General features: G+C 37.1%; 1 protein-coding gene across 4 annotated transcripts in view; it reads right to left on the minus strand.

Annotated features, from left to right (window-relative positions):
* Nucleotides 1-22249, minus strand: part of LOC121632725 (protocadherin-15-like) — a 210851-nt gene extending 188602 nt beyond the window's left edge. For all 4 annotated transcript variants that reach the window (XM_041974432.1, XM_041974433.1, XM_041974431.1 and 1 more), the window contains exon 1: nt 21865-22249. The gene's annotated coding sequence lies outside the window, so the exon portion shown is untranslated. The remainder of the gene's footprint in view (nt 1-21864) is intronic.
* Nucleotides 22250-22918: the final 669 nt, after the last annotated feature.

Here is a 22918-nt window from a genome sequence, read left to right on the forward strand (position 1 = left end):
CTTCAGGAGTGAACAAAACACTGTTTACATCCTGGGAGAAGAGGTGCAGGTGATGGAGAAATACAGGTACCTCTGGTAGACAACAGACTAGGGTGGAAATGGAACACAGAGGCGTCTACAAGTTGGGACAGAGCAGACTACTTCTTAAGGAAGCTGAGATCATTCAATGTCTGCACCAAAATATGGCATATCTTGTATGAGTCTGTTGTGGAAAATCAGCTTTGCAGCCACCTGTTGGGGCATCAGAGCCAGAAACTTAAAGAGACCGAACAAACTGATCGAGGCTGGTTCTGTTCTGGGGATAACTCTGGTGCTACTGGAGCTGATTGTCCAGAAAAGAATGCTGCACAAGCTGCTGAAAATAGTGGAAGCTTTCTTATATCCTCTACACAGCACAGCATAGAAACAATAGAGTGTGCTCAGTGAGAATTCTTCAATTCCAATACAAGACAGAAAGGCACTGGAGATCATTCCTGCCAGTGTTATCACCCCCCAGAACACGTCACTATCTTCTCCATCTTCACTTTCATTATTATTTTGTTTTTATGTTAAAAAAAATTCCCTCTAGAGGGAAAAAAAATAATTACAAACCATGTGCATCCTATTCATCTCAATGTCAGCTGCTGTGATCATACTTAATGTTGTGCTTGTGTCACTCACTCCCCAGTGTATTAAAGAGTTGTCATTGTAACCAGAAACAAAGGATGATCTTGGTGAAACTGTTATACAGAAGGGTGTAAGGATTGATAAATAAGTACCAAGTGATTTTTTGAACACTCCCCACAGGATATGTTACACAGCAAAATGTAGCAAAGAGTTGCTAAGTTACCAGCACTGGGCTGCACCAACCCAGCGGTGATCTACGATTTAATGCTATTTATCAGAAGTGCCGTCTAAGCGTGAGAGCTGCTGTATCCATATGCTGCATCAGGTTAAAACACTGATTTTTTCTGTTTATTTACACCAGTCATGGCCAAATTGGCAGCTCTAAGTGCAGTTAAGCAGGCCTGCTTCAGCATAATCCACAAACTGTCATTTTCAGTGTGCAGGATGTCATTTTGGAGGATGTTTTTCTCTAAAGAGGAGACAGGAGTTGGAGCAGTTGCAGGATCGCTGGTTCAATTCTCAGCATGCCCGCAAGTCAGTGGTGGTGGAGCTAGACTTCATCAAGAGGGCCATAGGAAATGATTGTGTTCCTCTAACACACTCACTCACATACACTGCTGTGATAACTGTGGTCACATTGGAGAAATAAAACATCTTTACACTAATGATCTGGGTCACCAGGTGGAAATATTTGTAAGAAGTTCATAAAGTTCCATAGAAAGGTAAGTTTTTTCTTTTGGGGCACAGTTTGTGGAACTTGGGGAATCATTGGCTTCTCCCCCAAGCAGTTCTGCTGTACTACCACTGACTGTGGTAGACTGGATCTTTGTGCCTGACCACTACTAGCTCCATGTTAGGAGCTGTCAGGCTTTTGACACTGAAACTGGGGTCTGTCTCAACCTAAACTGTGCCCCTCCTCTAAAAAAGTCAGAAATATTTTCCATACAAAATTAGACTGGTTACAGGCTGTTTCTTGCATTATCTTAAAACTACTTAAAATCTATTTCTATCATATAACTAGATTAGCACTGCTACATAGCTCCAGGCTAACATTAGGTCAACAGCCTTTCATGAGACTATTGGTACTTGAACAGGGACAGCACGTCTTCTAGAAATATACAGCAAATTGCCAATATTTTCAATCCATGACTAATTAGGAGACTTTTTTATTTTTTAAACCGGTGTAGTTACACTTGTCAATCATCTAAGGTGGCACCTGGGGTGTCTAATCAAATTTTACAAGTGGCCAGTACCACCCTAGCCATCCCTGGTCACTGGCTTTGGGAAAGACACTGAACCCTTCATTATAACCCTTATGGCAGAAAGCACGGCAGATATTGCACTAAATTCTACAAAGCACTCTGTTAATTGTGGTGTACTAGTTTAATAGCAGATATGTAAGTGTTGACCATTTAGAATTTGGGTGGAGGAGGAGCATATATAGCTAATTTATTTTCAGAAAGACACGCACACACACACACACACACACACACACACACATATATATATACATACATATATATATATATATGTATATATATATATATATATATATATATATATATATAGCTAAAGATCTATTATTTATGGTCTATTAATGCTGTTGCTGGTAATGCACCTGAAATAAAAACCTTTATAACCAAATAACTATAAATAATCTTAGTCCCCAGATGCTGAGCCATTGGTTACTGGGCGTTTAGTTAAAATTTGGATTAAAATTTGAATTAATAGTCACTAGCAGCAATACAGAATCTATGGGAATCAAGAACAATGAATGTATAAACATTTTTCTCTGGAATTACCAGATGTTGGCATGACAGTACTGGCCCTAGTCAGAACCAGTTTAGGATCACAATGGTGGGAGAGTTTGTGTGCTGGGCAGAGCTGCCTTATGTTTAATTCTCTTGTAAATTTAACAGAGCCCTGTTGCAGGCAATCACAGGCCATGCTCTAAGTGTCAGAAACCAGGATGAAGTGGATTAGAGCTGAAGGCGCTTCTCCTCTGCTAGAACTTCAAAAAGTTTTATTCCTCCAGAGAGGAGTGGAAATACACCCGACAGCTGTGCACACAAAGGAAACGAGGAGGAGAGAGGAACAAAGAAATACGGTGAAAACAGAGAAAGGGAGGAAGACCAGAGAACAAAAGGAGAGATAGGTTGAACGTAAAAAGAATACAAGTGACAACAATAGATTGTATATTAATGGTATGACAATTTTAGACAAAAATCAAAAGGCAGAATATGTGGCTTGAACTTCTTTCACTGATCATCAACAACTACTTATTGATGGATAGTGATCCCAGAGCAGGGGTACAAATGAGAAGAGGGCATAGCTAGCTGGAGATTTGGACAGAAAGGCTGGCAATGGGGAAAAAAAGATAAACAGAGGGAGAAAAAGAATAGGAAATGACAAGGAATGAAAAATAATAGAGAGATACTAGAGAGACTTTGCAAGGGTTAGAAATAGTCAAACGAAGACAAGTAATGGTATGTGAAAGTAAAAATGTTGACATTCTTTATTAAGATACTCATATCCTCTAAGTTTCCGTCTAGTTGCGTGTGTGTGTGTGTGTGTGCAACAAATAGTAATATTTTCCTTGTAATGTCAGAGACAGACAGTTGTGTGTTTCTTTTCTGTCTGTTTTTTCTTGCAACTTTGTGCCTGCTGGTCAGTGTCTGCTTTTTCTGGTCCTCTGCAGTCAAAATGGGACAGTTTCTTTCTTTCTCTCTTTTGTTCATTTCATTTGACAGTTGGTTAACAGCCTTATGTGCCTCAGCCAAGTAGTGAGGTTTATTATCTTGCTCACTGGACTCACAGTTTACCTAGAGGGCACAAACAGTAAACTCATTAATAGCAGACTTTTTTTTTTTTTAAATATTCTTTTAGACTGTTTTTCTTTTAGGGAAACAATAATGAAAGGTAAAACATAACACTGCAGTTATTCTTGTAAAATAAAACATGTTTTGTTAGTTTTTATAGTCATCCTGTCAACATGTATCAGATAATGAATATATGGCAAACAGTGTTAGCAAATATGCAAACTAGTGCAGTTGGAATTACTGTTTGAGCACAAAATCCATGAAACTTGGCATAATCGGAGAGAAAAATCCAAAGCTCCCACTCCTACACACACAGTTGGTGTTCAGCAGTCAGTCCAGTAAGTTAATGGTTGGGCACTTTGCTCATCTTTTTCTGCCAATCTACCTGAGTATCAGCTGTGAGTGTGAGGATCATCCAGAGCTTAACACTTCATTTTTGGGGATTTGCTCTTTCAATTAATATGCTATTTAGTGGTTTTATTCACATAAGCCACTTTTATTCATATGTCTACTTGGTGGCTGGTTTGACATGTCTTCAACAAAAGATGAGAACCTGCTTTACACTCCATTTTTCACTAATAACCTGACTACACAGAGCTGACAGGGCCATTTGTGTGGGAAGAAAGAAACTAAAACAGTAGGTTCCAAAAAGCCATCCTCTTTAAATCCACTGTCTGTCTTTGGTAATTCAGAGATACCAAACATAGCCCCACATTAGTGTGTCCCAGCTTAGAGAGGAAAATTATGTGATGCCAGCGTTATGTGTGTAACCACACACCGAAGAGTGCCAATTTTACCCATGTCACTTTCTCTCTTCCAGGCTCAGAGGCACATCAGGAGCAGATCAACTCTGACCCACCATGTCACCTCTACACTTTCACACAACACAACAAGGTGCATCACTTCCAGCTCAAGAGGCATATGCGAAAAGATCAAGAGTTTCAGGCAGAACCTTTGTAGTGAGCAGTCAAAAGAGGACCTAAACACATGACAAAACATGAAAGGGGGTCAATGAAATGACGTAAAATAATTCACTTTATATGACAAAAAAAAAATAAAAAACAAACATGTTATCAATACAAGGACTCCAAGCAAAGAAGTCTTAATAGAAAATTAGATGACAAGGCTGATTTTACAAAGCCATGAAAAGGAATTAATAAATTGAGGTGTATATGTGCCTGGAAGAGTGATAAACCAACGCCAACTAAACAAGATGTGTGACAGAACTGTATCATCTAACCATTGTTTATTTGCAACTTAAGACTTTATTTAATTCCCTCTGATAGATGAACATTAAGTCTGTTAGTGACAAAGTAGAAACCCTTTTTTTTAATTCATTATAAAATGTAGGATTACCATGACTCTTCAGCTGTGGGTGCCAAGAAAAGACTTCTGCAAAGCATATGCTGTTGCATCCTCACTTTTGACAAGCTTCCTCTCTTGTCAATTCTTCCAAGTAAATTTTAGGAATTGGGATAACCTTCAAAATATTTCAATGTGAGGGTGGAGGAGACAGGAGAGGACGATGCAGAAATCAGACAAAGGAGATAAGACCAGGCACAGAGGAACCAAGTACTAAAATCCCAACAATTAAAAAAAAAAAAAGCTTAAATTGCACTGGATAGAACAGGACTGAAATACACTAGTAACAAGCAACTTTTAAACATCAGACAGGGAGTAAGACCTAATAAAACATAGAAAAAAATCAACAAAATTATAAAAACTGACTCCAAAACCCACAAAATAAGAACTAGGCAGATAATGATGCAGTACAATATGAGCCGAATGAAAGAGCCTGTATATGATTATAAGAAAAGTTTTACTTTCCCATCCAAGTTATGGATTTTATACTTTGGTCATACATAAAGTGGTTAGAATTATACAAAGACGATTCTACAGCATAAACTTAAACTTCCAATTTAATACAGAAGAAAGTTATTTAGAAAGACAAAACAAAATAAAAAGTAAAACTGCACCGCAGCATCACTACTACTCCTTACCTTAGTACTTTCCAGAAGAGACACAATAAGCTACTGTTTTCCTTTTGTCTAGATTTTTCTTCATCATCATTTATTTTTCTGTTCTTTTTCTATTTTAATTAACACTTTTATCATTAGTTTTGGACTTACTTTTATCTTTTGCCACTGCTTATTTCTGTTTACACTTGCAAAGGTCTATTTTTAAATTTAGTTAGCTTCAGGCAACAAAACTATTCAGATTCAGAAAAAAAAAGTTGGGTTCACATATACCATTTAACAATATTTAACACATGGTGCACAGCTCCAGTTTCAATTCTCTAAAACTGTCAAGACATAAATCTCCAACAGTAAAAACTTACCATCACACAATTTTACAGCCCTCAATGTAGTCTTAGTGATATTACATATTCTCAAGGTAAATGTGTAGCCTTTGAGTGCTTCTGATAATAAAATTTATTCTGCTGTGACACATGACCACCAGCTGTTCTTTAAATAAGAACATAAAGTGATGCATTACAGAAGAAGCAGGCCAAATATAAGCAGAATCAGGGGCTGACTCAAGTCAATATACTCAACACAGATTAAGAAAACGACGACCAGCTGTTAGCTTTATAGTGAGATGGTGTTTTTTTTTCCCCCTTAAAGTTGCATCAGGGCATCTCACAGTTAGCATTGTTTTAAAAGATTTCACTTCACTGCCAATAATATCTCATTAAGTTTTCAGGGTGTTTTCCGTTGCATAGCACATTCTATTGCACTCAAGTTGTAATTTTAATATTTTCGTAAGCACTTGAATGCATTAAGAAAGCTACAATGCTAAGTGGCAACATTAAACTGGCACACATTCATGTCAACCAAACTGACACTCGTTATGTGACCTCAAGAGCTGCAAAATAAATGAAGCAATCTGTGGGATTTGCTCACATCTGCCTCTAAGGACCTTCCCTTTCTAAATGTAATCAGTTTATTAGTGCTGAGCTTTTGGAAGGCACAATGAAATAACGTTTGGGCTGCGAAAATATATGTATTGATTTGTTGTGCTATTCCAGAGGCAAAAAGAAGGAGATGAGCATAGCAGGGCAAATATTATGAACATATACCAAATTGGCATAACCACAGAGCACACAAGGGACCAGAGAAGTAGAAAATAAAAAGAGAATTAAGAACTGAAGCAAACAGTGAGAAGAGAGTTAAAGATAGTAAACCCTAGAGACAAAATAGATCTGGATAGTGTCTTAAATATTTGCTATTCCAAGTAATTATGCAATGCTTTGAATTGCTGGCGTGTAAATGTACATGTTTGTTTCATTCCTTTTTTTTTTTTTTAACTGCCACAGCAATATTCCCTTCACAGTCTTTTATGTAAATGATTCATGTTTGATTCATGTTGTGTCAGCTCCTAAAAGGTCTACTCTCATTTATCATATAAACCCCTTTCAGTTCGGTTCTATTGCTTTTTAAAATATTGAAACTGCTCCAGGCAGGTTGATTGTTGAAAACACACAATATAACTAAATTCAAAGTTTACATGGTATCAAAATGAAATTAACGTTCTGTATTTGCTGGTGTCTTAGTATAGCACAGCATTTGAGTAGATTCTTATTTTATTTTCCTACTTGTCTGAATTTTGTTTGAAGGCTTTCCATTGTTCACCCTATCACTCAAACCAGATCAATATGTCTCTCAACATCATGCTTTGCCAGGCTGGACATCTTGGCTTGCCTGGACTGAGTGGTTGAAAACATATTTGGAATTTGTCAAGTGTGCGAGTTCTCTCTAACTGTCAGCTATGCAATATTCATGAATGTGCTTTGTCAACAAGTCGTGGAGGGCTGGCAAGAGCAGTTCAGCCTCTCATTTAGTCTCTATAAAACCTGCAGTGTGCATATGAGAGAATGGGGACATTTACTAGGCTATGAGTGGAAAGCGATCGCAACCCACACATTGCCTGCTGTGGCACACTGCTGCATGTCAGCAGATATGGCTATAATTAAAACATTCTCCTTCTTTAAGTACAATCACTAATCAAATGGGGTGTTGTGCTATATTTAATGCAGGGGTATGGACAATAACTTCCTCGTATAAATGATGATATTAAGCCAAAGGCTACATTTAAGAAATGGAGGATTTTAGTGATGCATCACCTATAGCCATTTATACGCATGATCCTGGTATTTCTGTTACCAGCTCTTTCTATTTAGTTACAGAATTATCTAAAAACAACAACAACAACAACAGGGTAGATAATGATGCCATAATAAGTTATAAATGATTGACAGTTTTATTGCAGCAGGACCTTCATTAGCTGCTGTGGGTGATGATGATAGAATTTGTGGTAAACCGCAGGGCTTTTCTGCCCCTGGTTCTGTTCTGATTAAAGAGACCCATTAAACCCAGTAAGTCTGATCAATGCCCGCCAGCTGTTTACAAAGGTATCATGAAGTAATGGTAGCATGTGTATAGACGAGCCGTTTTACATCTTAGTTTATCTCCTTACATTTATGAAATTAGTTGAAATCAGAGTTTCCAGCAGGAGAATAGCTGGTTAACTGATTGTGTTTTTAAATTTAGCATACACATTACAAATGTTAACACTGATGCAGCTGTTTCCCTTTTTACCAAAGAATCCAATAATTCAGGACCTGACTGAATCATTAAATGATCTAACTGAATCAATCTTTAGTTGAACCTGGATGAGATCTCCTGAAGAGCAGAGCAGGCAGCAGACACAGAGACACTGTTTCTACACTTTGTCCATGAACAGTTTTAATCTAATCCATTATTTCTCATGTTCATTTTTTCTATTTTCTTCCCTTCACTGAACACAAAGTAGGATGAATGCTTCAATATTCACTTCTGTGTATAGTATAGATGTTTACTTTATTAACAAATTACAAAAATGGAAGTATTTAACACTCACTGGTTCCTGCTCACAGAATGGTTTTAGTGGTTTCAAGGAGGTTCACAGTTGATATTCACACTGAAGTGAGTGTAAGGATTTGTGGTGTGCGTGATTGTATATGGGCCATCCTGGCCCAAAATGTCAAGGCCATTTTTTTATTTATTTATTTTTTTTGTTAATGTCGACCACTTCTTATAATAAGTTGTTTTGGGCCATGCCCCACACAAAGAAAGAAATAAAAAGCAGATACAACAATATGCCACCTGTTCACCTCATAATAAGGACCACCCAGTGATCTCAGAGGAGCATTTAACTGTTAAATTAACAAACGTGTCTCTCAGGAGCAACTAGAACAAAGCTAAAAGCCTAATTAATATAAGATAATAATAAGACTTATTGCAAAGTGGAACACAAATCTAAGTCAACACTAAGAAAATAAAATATTCTGTATTGGTAGCAGTTTCAAATGTAAATGCAGTGTTGTTGCACAGAGAAGAGGTCTTCTCTTCCTACCTCTTTCTTTTGTCACCAGTAATCTGTACTGCCCTTTCAAAAAGAAATGGAGCACCAGAGGAAGATGCTCCCGCTGGTTTAGAGGAAGACAACAAACACAAGGATGGAGATTCAGACAAAAAAGCTCCCACTTTAAGATCAGTAAATTATTTATTATTATTTAGAGACTGTTTTTTCTTCTTTTTTCATAGTAATGTTTTATCATACTTTATATGCCATCTAATGATAGTGATTAACAACAAGAAAAAAAAAAAAAACATTCCAACAGCATCTTCATAAGGTTTAGGGACTTGACTGCATACTGGCAGGTAAGAGAAGTAAAGGATTTTTAGGTTCAGAGAAATAATGTAAAGCTAATAATTTATGAAATGCCATGCATACAAACACATTTTCCATTTAATTCACTTTGTATTTAAAGGACCAGGTTAGCACAGTTACACTTTGACCCTCCATTTTCTGTCTTCTCACACCAAACAATGGAGCACAGTTGGCATGTACGTGTTATATGTGCGGAAATGTAGATGAGCTGATGAATTCACATGTTCCCATTCACATGCGAGAGAGTGAATAATGAGGCATGCCTTATGGTTAACATGGTGTAAGTACAAGTTAACTATGACAGATTGTCCTGCCACCAACGACCATGGCTGATCAGTCATATAGCCTTCACCTTTCTGCTCCTCAATTATTTTACAGTCACATAACTTTGTGGATAGCAATAAATCTCACATCCCAACTCATGTGGTTGAAATCACTGCTAATGCCACTCCCATTACAATTATTCTAATACTTTATTTTTCCAACTCCAGCAAACAATGAGTAAACTTGCAGCTATAAGATGTTAGTGTTTTGACTTGTGTTTGACTAGTTTGACTTGTTAGTGTGTTGATTTGTGACTTGAGCTAAAGCCACACATGTTGATTCACTGGCTGTTTAGCTGTAATCTAACTGGAGAAAGGTGTTGCAACATTTGAGAAAGTAGCTTCTACTGTGCAGCCTATTTGTGTGCATTGTTAACCCTACAGTATTCAAATGTCAATATTAAAAAAAAAAAACAATAAATGTTGACTTAATTAGAAAATTTAAGGTTTGTTTGTACACATATTTACAAAGTCAGAGTCTGCACTGTGTGCCTGGATTATACAGTATTCAGACACTTTTTTGATCAAACACAAAGGTGAAAATAGACTTTTCCTATGCTCATATATTTCAAGCTTGAAAACTATCAAGAAATCTAAATGCCTTTTGCTGGCTGTATGCAAGTCTAGCCTTGAGAATGCAATGTGTCTGGGAAAAAGTCATTTGGAAAAGCAGGAGTCTGCATTCAATAACATCCATTTCAGTGATATCTGGACTGAGTTTGAAGCCTTAGAAAATGTTTATTCTCGGTCCTTAGCAGGAAATGTTCCTGCAAATTCTAAATGTTCACTTAAAGATTACTTTTTCCAATTTGGTAAGAAGCAGGGACTTAATGTATTAGACACATTTGAAGCAGATTCATACAAGTATACCTGAATGAGAGTCTAACACCACAACAATAAGCTCCAACCAGCACGCTTCATTTCCTGGAACTTTAAATATCAGACCTATAACACTTACATGTACCACTCAAGTCATATAATTCCTGAACCACACAATGTGAGACTGACATACTATCCTGGAACTGTTAATAGGGCTTGCACGCAGCACTAAGCTGCCATATTAAATGCTGTCATCTGAGTGTGGCTGCAAAGCTAATCCGCAGCACACTGATCAGCACACACAGGTCATGTATGAAAAGTTAACTCTTTAAAGATGCCAATTTTAAGATAAACCAGTTTTCTTAAATAAGTTTTAAATAAATAGACAGGGATGCATGTTAAACCAGCAATAACAGCAGCTCTTGAGGATTAAGAAGTTTTCTTTTATCTAAGGGTCAAGATCTTAAATCAGTTGTAAAAATGTCCACTACGTTTTACATTTTGGGAGATTTGTTTTCTTTGAAAACGAGTAATCATAGTCATAGGTATTTAATAAAAAAAAGAAGAAAAAAAAAGAGAGAGAACCACTTACCATTTTAAAAATCCATCAAAACTGACATCTTTATCAAATATTAATGACAGTGGGGAGAATGAGAATGGACAGGGGGTGAACATACTGGTGAACTGGTAAAAATAATTGGTCTTAAAGTTGGTAGTTTTATGTTTTGAAAAGGGAGCTGGAGCAGCCACAGAGGACATTAAACAGCCAGAAAAGACAGGATGAAAAAGGTAAAGTGTAAGGAAAGGAATAGGCTTGATTGGCTTCTCAGTATCAAACATGCAACGTATTGTATGTTAAAAGCATATTAACATGCTAACTCGACCTTACATGACTGAGCAGAAAAAATATAAGAAAAAAGTCTGAAATCTAAAATCTTGCTGCTTTTCTAGGAGTTCACGTTACCAGTGTGCTACATTTTCTTTTAGCAAGTCTTAATGAGTTGGCAAAAGACTGTTATGACATTACTATATAAAGATATCTACAGCAGAAGTTCTCTGATAATCAACATTTAATAGCTGTTACAATAATTATACTTTGGAGCAGGAAGAAGCTGATAGTTAATTAACTGGCAGATAAAGAAACCATAACTAAAAATGGTACAGGTTTAATTCTAGTTCTCTCACCAATGTCATCACATTGTACTCTGGTTTTGTCAGTTCCCTTAGCATGACAGAGCAACAGAAGAAAACCTGGTTTTCAGACCACCAGATAAATGTAGGGAAACAGTGTGTCTCATTTTTAAAAAAGTTTTAATTCAAATTCTCATCAAACATACAACATATTAGTGAAAGAACAGCTGCTTTGTATTTGAAGGCTAACTTACAATCCAAGGCCCTTTGACTGACTGCTACATCACTTCTCAATATGTGCTTCTCATAATTACTTTTTAGGTACAATTACCTTATGGCACCTAAAATTAGTGTGGGGACAGCACTGCAGCATGAACACCAAAAGACACCTTATGTAAAGCTTAGAGATGCAATGTACTGTATTAAGGATGAGAGCAAATTGTAACTTTATAATTTCTTAAAAAGTATTTTGACATTTAAGTTCAGAAAAAACTAAATCTTTTATTATAATAAAACAAATATTGATTTTGTTTTGTTTTTTTTATTTAAAAATAGGGATTAGGCACATAAATGTACATTCTCATGTAAGTATGTAAGATTATATCTTTAGTTCCAAGTCAGGTGGATGGACTTACAACGATAAAGTACAATGACATAATACATAGACAACATATAATAACATTCACGTCACCATAGCTGCATCAAGGTTGACTTTACCAGTAAAGACAGGATGAATCTCCCAGTGATACCTTGAGCTTTATCGTTCTTCCCTCCAGGTCTCTTACCAGCCCAAGAAAATCCTCAACCTCAATATGTGCATGAAAATCTACCCCATTACTGACCGTGCTCTTCCACAGACTGTGACAGTCCCCTTATCTTATGCAGTGCAATGCTTCATTTTCCAGTGCTGGTTATAATTTTAAGATGTGTGTTTTTACAGGACAATTACATGGCTGCAAATCTTGGCAGATATATCATTCTGTATGGCTAGATAAATTATAAACATTGAATGAAACAGAGCATCAGGATGTTTCCACATCCTCCATACAATTGGGTGACAATTGCCTTTAAAGTCTACACTTCAGCACAACTGATAAAAGATCAAAGAAAAAATTCTTGTTCAGTTTCTTGAAAGAAAAGAAAAACATTAAAACTAAATGTGGTTAGATTTTTGTGACTATACCTATGTATTTTGCAACACGTAGACCAAACTATGTACATTTCAATTGTGTGAGTGTGGGATTGTTTTTTTATGAGCAGTGGAACAGTGTGTGCATAATCTGAGTATTGGCCTGCTTTAAGAGTCTGTATTTGAACACGAATAAAAAAGGTTTGTGGAGTGGATAACTTTTAAGGTGGGCTTCTAGCTGCCAGGCAATTAAAATATGGAAACAATACTGGGATATTTTGTGGTATTCTTTTTTCAGATAGCTGAACATTTGATGCACCATCACCTTTGAGAAGGCCGATTACACTTAAGACTTTTTAAATCTCATCCGTGTTGACATAGAAATAGCTTCCATTTTGAGCTTTACAAAACCAGACACTTTGTAATATATTTTCTTTCATCTTTTTCAAGTTCTGTGTAAAATAAAGTCTATTTGTCTTATTTGTATCCAAAACTTGGCTCCAACAATTAGCCAAAACAATAAAGCCATTGACAGATAAAGGGAGTAACACTGCTTATCTTCTTACAGCCCATTGTTTTGCTGGGCAGTCCTGCATCCTGGCATTGATGCACATGTTACTTTCATATTTGCTACCTTCCTAAACTTCTCTATTGACCAGTCATTGACCACATGGCTACAGCTTTCAGCCACATTAGCAGCATCCTAGAGCAGGAGAAGAGTGATCATGGCAAAAACTGCTTCAGAAGGACTCAAAGACTAGGAGAAAGAGTGATGCCCTGGTCCTCATGGGAATTGGGCAGGGCCTCTGCCTTGTTTGGGCAGGTGGCTTTTGGACACCTGAGGCTCTGGGCCATGCGCTCTGCCTGCCTCTGGGTGGCTGGTGGCTGCCATCCCTTCATGGCTGTGGGGCGCTCTGGCTAGGGCCTTCCTCTGACATCTTCTGGGCGGATGTATGGTAAACTGAACAGCTGATGCTGTTGTTTTTATCTGGTGTAGTCTTGTCTCCTTTTTTTCTATTTACGCTCTTTTTCTCTTCTGTTTACTTTCTCATTTCTTTGCCCCCACTGCCCTTGTCAGGTTCAGCATTAATATATAAATTTAGAAATAGTCAAATTTAAAGATAAAGAATAATAATTATGTATCAAGAGGGGCCTTATATTTATAAAGCTTCACTTGGCAAAGCAAATTTGTTTGCCGCAGCAGCCATTAACCATCAGCTTGCTATGATGATCCAATACTTTTTTCAATAAAATAAAAATAACAAAATGTCTCAGTTGCAATACTTGATATATTTTCTTTGTTCTTTTATCGTTACAATATTGGTTTATGAAATTAGCAAAGAACTGCATTCTGTTATTTTTATTTTATACAGTTTCCAAACTTTGTAGGATTTAGGTTGAACAATCTTTTCCAAAAGTAGCTGAGAAAGTTTGTAAATCTATGAATGTAAACTATCTTAAGCCTCCAGTGATCCAATTTTAACTTTTCTGGAACAAAATTCTGTGGCTGGGCAATACTTAGCCAACAGGACTTGTCAGTGTGAGGGTAGAGTAAGTGAATGAAAGACATGAGAGAGGAGGGAGAGATGGTGGAATCAGTTTAATGCCAAGAGCTGCATGGAGACCCTGATTAAATGCCTCCCTTAACTTACAGGGACCACTGATAAGACCAATGCACTCTGGGCAATGTGCATGATGTGTGTGTGCATGTGTGTATGTTCACGATCAAGGTGTGTCTTCATGTGTGCACGAATAAGAGTGTGGGACTCAAAGAGTGTGTGTCCCAACACCAATTCACCTGTGTAAACATGCTGACCTGGCACAACACCAGTAGACACTTTGAAGTTGGCAATAGCCACAGTAATCTCCCTCCTTCTATCTCTAGTAGTCTCACACACTCATACAGATACACACCACTGAGCCAGAGGCAAGGCTTAACACTGGCAACTTTCTTTTGGCTTAGCATGTGGCTGCTAACGCACAGGCACCCACACCTGATAATGCACACATTCCTGCATCGATATCTTCTTGCAGAAGGACAGAGAGATTGAATAGCAAATGATCTAATTATTATAAGTTAATTATCACTAAATTAGTCAATGGAGCCATCACTCGCATGATATTATTTTTATCTAAATCACATATTAGGATTTTTTGTTTTTTTGTGCTGAGGGTTACATATATAACATGTGCATGTTCACTATTCTAGAGCATCTTCAGATCTTAAATCTGACTTGTATTTTAAATCACTCTGTGATTTAAAATCTTATTTTTCCTTGAAAGTGTCCACCTGGACAAATCATAACAATAGTAAATAATAAAAAGGCATACTGTATCTTATCAATAAATGATGCTTTCCTCAGAAAAGAGACATGGAATTTGTGTCATGTTTGATATTTGTGTGGTTTGTTTCCTTCCCATCACTCAACACAGTAGGTGGAATACTATGGGATGTGCAACCGAGGCATAACTTTGGAAGGCAATGCACAATTGATGAATTATTTTTTTTATATCTTTCGAGGACTTTCTGGCTAACTTGAGCTCAAATAAAAAAATAATGATTGCTTATGCCAGCAGACAATATTAAATTGACTCTTTTTTCTTTTTTTTTAAGGAGTTTGATGGTGCAGTATGCAACGTTTCCCTGCAAACCCGAGTGCAGATCTAGGACATAATGCAAAGCAGCAGATTGGTTGAACATACTGACTGGCTTTTTAAATTTTGAGTTATTTAATGGATCAAATAAATAGAAAATTGTTCCTGACAAGCTCTTTATCTACCAAACTGCTGCCAAATTTAACTTTAATTTTTAATATCTGCTGTTGTTGCCATTATGTTTCTATTGCCAAAAAACAGAAACAAAAGAAAAAAATGGATTGAAAGCCTGCTATTTTATTAACTCATTGCCAATTGCTTATGCTCTATTTTTACAGTTCCAGCTACACAAAATATAGAACTGTTAAGCAAAATGTTGTTGACCACGTATCATTACCTCAAAATGTGAAATTATGAGTCAATGGGGACAATGAATCTACATGGCAAACCAGACTGTGTTATAATACAGTATGTCTATGGCTCATTCACTAATTCCTTTTTATTTGGGTCCAGGACTGAAGAGGTTTAGGAGCCTCTGATCAGATAGAAAGCTTCTTAGGGTATTAAAGTAGGGCAGGGGGCTGTCAGAACTTTTACCACATAGGATTAAAATGGACTTAATTTAATCTTACTCTGGGACTCACACTAGTGAAGTCGTTTTTATACAGGGACCCACCACAAGCTACCAAAAACAAATTTTTGACCCAGTTTTAGAAGCAGGAGGTCTATCTGAATTTCAGTTCAATGAGGTGTTAGGTTAACATAACTGAGTATGTTTCTTAAAATAAAACAAAAAAGATGTGACATATGAAAATGAGTTGACTAATTGAATGCAGATTTTAATAGAGTTAACACTTTCCATAATTAAAAATAAATTATAAAAAAAAAAATGCTCCAAACAAAAATTTATTTGACAACTTGCACTATTACATTCTCCCGCTTAGGATGCCAGATATATGAATAGCAGGCAGTATTTTGGCCAGCAGTCACATAAAAACAATGGGCTTGGATGTATTGTTTAATGAGAGTTTAATCCTTTACATGAACACATTCATAGTGACATCTGCCTCAACTGGGAAACTCAAAATGTCAACAATGATCAAAAATTTTGCACTGAAGTTGGAGTACAGGTGAAGAAATTGTACCCAGTTCAAACTGAATAAATTAACTGAACTACACCCCTTTCTATGTAGCTGAGAACAAATAAATCAACCCCAGGGACAGAAGGAATGTAATATACATTTCACATCAGACTGGATTTTATTACAAACCTGCATCTAATGGTGATGTTCTCTTTATAGTTTGCATAGTGATGACACACAGCACATAATCTCTTTGAAGGTATTATGCATAAAAAAGAAAGTTTTAGTTTTTTGGATTATGAATTATTTAACTGTAAATTATCAGCTCTAGCTGCATTTGGTGAAAAGCAGGCCAGTACTTCCTAGGTAATCGTGTCTGGTTTTCACCACACGCTGTTGCATCTGACAGGAGCACTTAAAAGTTCATAGGCCTGAAGAATAAGACTTTAATTGAGATGCAGCCAGTGTTGTTCACAGAAGCCTAACTAACTCAATAAGACATGTCTGTGCAAGCTTGTTGGGAGCATCTGGACAAATATATACATCCCAGCAGAGGTGCAACAGCTACTGTCTGAGAGAAGAAGTCGAATACAAGCTCTATTAATCAGGAGTGCATGCAGAAATAGACACAAGAAAAAAAAAAAGAAAAAAAAAAATGTATATATATATATATATATATATAGGTCTAAAATTGGCTAAACTGGCTAAAGAAATATAATCTGAGATGACTAAACATATATGAGGAGAAAATTGTCTCAATATCATGGTGTGCATGCATTATATTATTTAGAAAGTCTCTAAACTATTTTTTATGCAACAGGGTAATTGCAAATGTGTGCTCAAATACACACACCAGTATCAAGCAATTATGAACACAAACTAAATTTGCACATGCACAAATTACAAATTAAACAAACATTAATATAAATATTTCCTACAATGAATTTATCTTTGTTTCCTTTCATATAGTTACTATAGATTGACTGACAGTATGTTTTTGAAGCACATGGATTACACCTTGAAATGCGTGTGCTCTTTTACATTTCGAGAGAAACTGAGGAACTCTGAGCAACTTGGCCTCCTTTCACCAATGAAGCTAATCCACTATGACATCCTTCAAAAAAGTAGTCTTACCACTTGGGGGGTTGGGGCCAAATGTAGAGTGTAGATACCACAGGTGTGGAGTAATAAATGTGAATACGGCTATAAGGTGTAAGCACAGTGGGATCTGTTTGTCAGACATAGAACAGCCGTCTTATCTAACAGACTTGATGGCTGGCATAAGCAGAGAAAACTTAAGCTTTTCATCTATGAAAGGACATTAATCAGTGTCATGAAGGAGGTGGAAAGACAGAATTAATGTCATTGCTTTGTGTACTATTGAAATTTGGCAGATTTTCTCCTAACAACGGTTAATTAAGCATCCGTCTGTTTTCTCTTAGCTCGCTCCAACAAGTAAAAGTAAATCCGATGTTGAGTCTTATCTCTTGTTTCTTCTTTCCCTCGCTCCCTCCGAGGATGTCCTCTTGGGCTTCTTTGCTAAATCAGCCATGGTTCACATTCAAAAGAGCCAGTGTGTTGATGTCCAGTTGCTACTGTATTTTTCTGGGCCGCAAAGCAAAATACTGTAAAGCGGTGCGCTGAGATGGAAGAAATAAGTTGTGAAGTGCGGTTTCTCAGCCTCGGGATGCTGCTGGGCAGCCGCGGCTCCAGGAATGTACATAATACAGTAGATGTCACTGTGCCATCAAAACAAATTAGAAGCAAGTTTTAAAGTTATGTAGTGCTACTTTAACTTGAAATTAAATTAGAAATGCCACACAGAAGCTGTCTTATTATTTTTATTTTTTTTTTCTCAAATAACAACAAAAGCGAGAAACTATTATCTCCAGCTTTGACTGGCAGCCATGATAAAAAGACAGTGGGTTTGAACTGTTATTTTTGCTAAGTGTTGCCCACTGAGATGCAATGGATCCATTTTTACCAGCCTGCTCAGTGGCAGGCTGCTCACATTCCAAGTCCTGCTGTGTGGCTATGGTTCTCACGGTCCAGTCAGAAATAACTATTTCTCTCATGTCATGCTTGTCAAAAATTGTACTCTGCCACAGCCTGTAGGATACTCAAATGCTATTCTATTGTAGTTGTCTGCACAGTTTTCCTTGGATCAGTGTATGGCAGTACTGTACTGAGGGTAACTAAGCTAATTCAGAAAATGGAAAAAGTCATTTGCCAACTTTTAATTGTTATCTGAGTTTAAAAAGCCAAACATCGTATATGCCCAATTCTGAGACATCGCTAACATATATCTTTAAAAAAAAAAAGAAACTTGTCATCTCTTGAGAGAGAAAGATTTTCTAATTGCCAAGATGAATGAGGGCACTGAACTCAGATCTTCTCTGCCAGCAGTATGTGACAGTTCAATCAGTCAAACTTCGCACAATTACCATGTACAGGAAAATAGGTGGAGCAAGGTTAAATGTCTCTGTGATGAAGCATTAATCGAATCATGGGGAACTTTGAAAAGCTTTTCTTAAACTTCTAACTGCACTTAGTGTGGAGGTTTTATATGTGTGTCATCTTCGTCTCAGGGTATCAATCCTGCCAGTTGGACAGCTCCTGGTGTCTGTAATGAAACCTGAGTAAGGCTTTACAGAACCAGCTATGCTGGGACATGCAGGAACCAGGTTGATCAATAATCCTGCCTATAGGTTTATGTGGTCCACTGCTGTAACAAAATATTCAATATGTTCAATACAATCTTCACAACAAATAATGTGAAAAAGAAGTCATTACTTTAACCACAAGAAAGTGTATTATCAAATGATCATACTTTAGTTAAGATGCCTGAAATTATCAATAAAGAACTTGATATAAATTGTTTGGTTGTGACTACCCTGGGCATGATGGTGGCAAAAAGCAGGACAATTGAAGTATTTTTTTTTAAAACATTTAATAAAAATTGGGTTGTCTTTTTTTAATCTGATTTCTTGACACCAAGTTAACTTATAACTTCATCCAATCCAATTTTTTCTCACTAGTGAATAAAACAATGTCTCTAAAATGTGTATTTCTGTTGATCTGAATCAGCAAAACCACCTTGCTGTTATGATGATTCATTGCCTCATTGTGGGGATTGTGTTCTATGAGTTAAGGTCAAGGATAGACCTCATCATTATGAGGTCACAGTCAAGTGCAACCTCATGACATCTAATGATGTCACTCTGGCAAAGGCTCTAAATCTAATATTTATCTTTGCGACCATGAAAAAGTGGGCAATGTACTAGTTCAACAAAAGCCAAAGAAAAGTGTGAAATAAAGCCACAAAAACTGTCATAACTTGCATAAATACTGTATATGACTATTTTTTTTTATAGGTTCTCATGGTCCTTGAAACTCTATCTTGCAGGGTAATCTTCATGATAGTCTCAAGGACCATGACTGAGAACCTATAAAATAATAATAATAAGTTCTTCATCTAACAAACACAATAAAACAAGAGTTTCTGTCAAATAATTCAGAAATACTTTGGATGTGCACATCTAACCTGATCACATAGCAGAATGAGAAATTAACACATTTGCAATGGCTGGCTTGAGTGAAATTTCAACTAGTAAAAAGATGACAAAGATGTTATTTAATCTCTGTAATCTGTAAGCATCATAAGCTCTCATAATTTAAAACTACGGCTTATAATATAATTTATAAGCAGAATTTTCTCAGGATGCATTTTTACAAAATTTAATCAGTAGCGAAAAAGTCATTTTTACCACCTTTTGTCAATGAGAAATCAATAATTTAGGGATCCATATATGTGTCTGATTAGCATTCTTTAAATTACCTTAAAACATTGGCCATCACACATAGGCTTACCTCAAAAATAAAATAAGCTATTCAGTGGAAGACTTCTTGTGAGCAAAAATTTATAGGTTGGATTTAGTGACTTCTTCATTTATCCAGATAAATATCATGAAGTTGAAATGTTATGGTCACATTTAAGACACCTCCAGTGCTACAAACACTCTCCCAAATTAACACATATTACTAGAAATTTTAAATATTTGCATACCAAGTTTCAAGCTTGCAGGCACCTAAAAACAAAGGAAAAAGAGGTTCGTTTGATGGAAGAGTGTTAAAAACAAGGTTTCCCTGCAATGAAAACATAAATATGTTCAACCACAGTGAAACATTTCTTCATAGAGAATTTCCCATACAAAGGCAAAGTGTTAGCTACAGTTATTCAAATAGAAGTCCTGGTGCCTCTCTCAACTAGCGTGACTAACAGGATTTGACATGGTGAAGAGTGGACGGGTCCCTGGTTCACAAAGCACATTCTGTCTGGATGACCCCTCTCTGCAAACATGCAAACCTTCATGTGCATGCACAGGAGCCCACACACAAGCTTTTCCGTCTATTACGCACAGGTAGAAAGCTGTGTCACATAATCCTCTGGGTATAATCACTTGGATACACTCTGACTCTGCATTACTTTTATGCAAACAGCAGCAACATGTGTTTGTCCCAGTTATCACTATATAGGTGAGCATGTGCGAGGAAGCCACGTTACATCTGGGTGAGCCTAAAACTGAATTTGAACGTTCGAGTTTGACAAAAGACAGTAATAAATGAATGATAAAGATTTGAAACAACCCCAAAATCAATACAAATAAGGTAAAACAGCAAGATCTTTTCCACATACTTGACACCACTTCAGCCTCCTTTCAACTTTGACTTTCTCCACTTTGTCTGTTCTGTATTGAAGACCTGACAGCTTGTCTTAATTTCAACTAATCGGATGACTCTCTTTCGCTCTTTCTGTCTCTCCATAATCCAAGACACACAGGCTGCTGTAGGGTAACCTGCTTTTCACTGAACCAGTCTCACACAAACCCCTATACAGTGCAGCGTGGAGCCTCTTACAGTGTACTTGTTGAAAATAAAACATAATGGTGGAATTTCAGGTGAGCAGTGGGGTGATAAATGTTCAACTAAAACAGGTTTTCAGGTTATTCTGAAATTAATTACAAGAAGATTATAAATTAATTAGTTTATCCACTGCATACAAAATCCCACATGAAACCAAGATAGGTAGATTAAATTAGTAAAGTTCGTATTTAGTCCATCCTTATGGTTATGATCACAGCGAATCAGTGTCAATCGATTAAATGATACTATGCGAAAATGTGAGATTTGAGATGGGCATCGCATACAAATGCGCGGAGTCGCCTTAAATTAATTCAAACGGACGTCAATTACAGCCGCTAAACCAGCACCGGTAATCTGGTCAGACTGTTTCAGCACCACGGACAGCGAATTCTATCATTCACTAGATTTAAGGAAACCCTCTCTACTGCAATCTAGTAGACTTCTGCAAGCATGTAACGCCGATAATCTATTGTGTTGTCTCTGGTTTAATCAACGGAGCATTTTTTTTCTATTACCACACGTGCAAGTTAATTAATTTTAACCTGAAAATAATACGACCCAGCTGGAGCATGGGAACTATTTAGGCTTACAATAGTAGAAAAACACAAGCAGCACTCTGACGAAGACACATATAGTATATGAAAAAGCTCACTTTGGGTTACTAAAGTCATTACTGAGTCAGCAGAGAGATATTTCACTAAGGAGGGACACATTGTTCGACTTACCGTGTTATCCTCGTCGAAGCCATATGTCTAACATTCAAATACTTTTCCGCACACTGTTGCTGTCTCTCGGCCGCAGTAAGACACAGCCCGACGAAGAAATCCATCAAATAACATCCACAAAACTCATCCACCCGCCTGTCTGATGAAAGTCTGACCCCACAATTTTTTTTTTTTTTTTCTTCTTCTTCTCAGTCTTGGGAGTGGGGGATATTAGCCTACACTATTAGCTTCTTCAAGACATTAACAAAATGGTTTTGTTCGCGCTCCCATGAAGTAGAAAACGTCCTCCTATTCATTAAGTCTTCTTTAGTTTAAGTCTCCGCTGTGGGACTTAGAGCTCTGTAGGAGGCGAGGCAGAGTAACAGTATCTGTGCTCTAGTGTTCCCTCCTGCTTCCCCAACCACAGAGTGAGACAGAGAGGGAGGGGGTGACACGGAGACCCGGCGACATTTGCTGAAGGAAAAGAGAGGGAGAGAGAGACGATGCAGACTCCGAAAGGGAGGTTTTGTCTCACAGTATCCGAACATTTACCGTAGGAGCAGCAAGCAGCAGAGACTAGGATCGGTGCGCTATAATCTAATTAGGTCCACGGCAAAAAGCGCACGGATTACCGGGTAGTTGCTTCGCTCTGTTCCGCTTCGCTCTGCTCTTTGCGCCCCACGGCGGACAGGGAAGTATGGGAACACCGGGTTATCACATTTTAAATCGTCAGAATCATTTTACACTGAAGTCAGTTCAAATCAAAGTCACGGCTGCTCTGAATTGTCTTGTCCAACTGATATAAACAATATCATAAAATAAATATGTAATTATTAATAATTATATAATAATATTTTTTTCGTTGGCATTACCACCAAAACATTGCTATAAGTAAGGAAGCATTGCAGGAAAACCTACACGGTGAACGGAATTTTAATTCCCATGAAGCCCTTTGAAAAAGGCCACAGAGAAATTAGCGCTCAAATCCCATGCTTCTTTGGAGCAGTGACTAATTTGCTTGTCATTAACTGTTGGTTTTTCCACCATTTAAACCCTTGCAAAGAAGATATTTTAA

The sequence above is a fragment of the Melanotaenia boesemani genome, chromosome 21, assembly GCF_017639745.1.
Source record: "Melanotaenia boesemani isolate fMelBoe1 chromosome 21, fMelBoe1.pri, whole genome shotgun sequence".
Classification (NCBI taxonomy): domain Eukaryota; kingdom Metazoa; phylum Chordata; class Actinopteri; order Atheriniformes; family Melanotaeniidae; genus Melanotaenia; species Melanotaenia boesemani.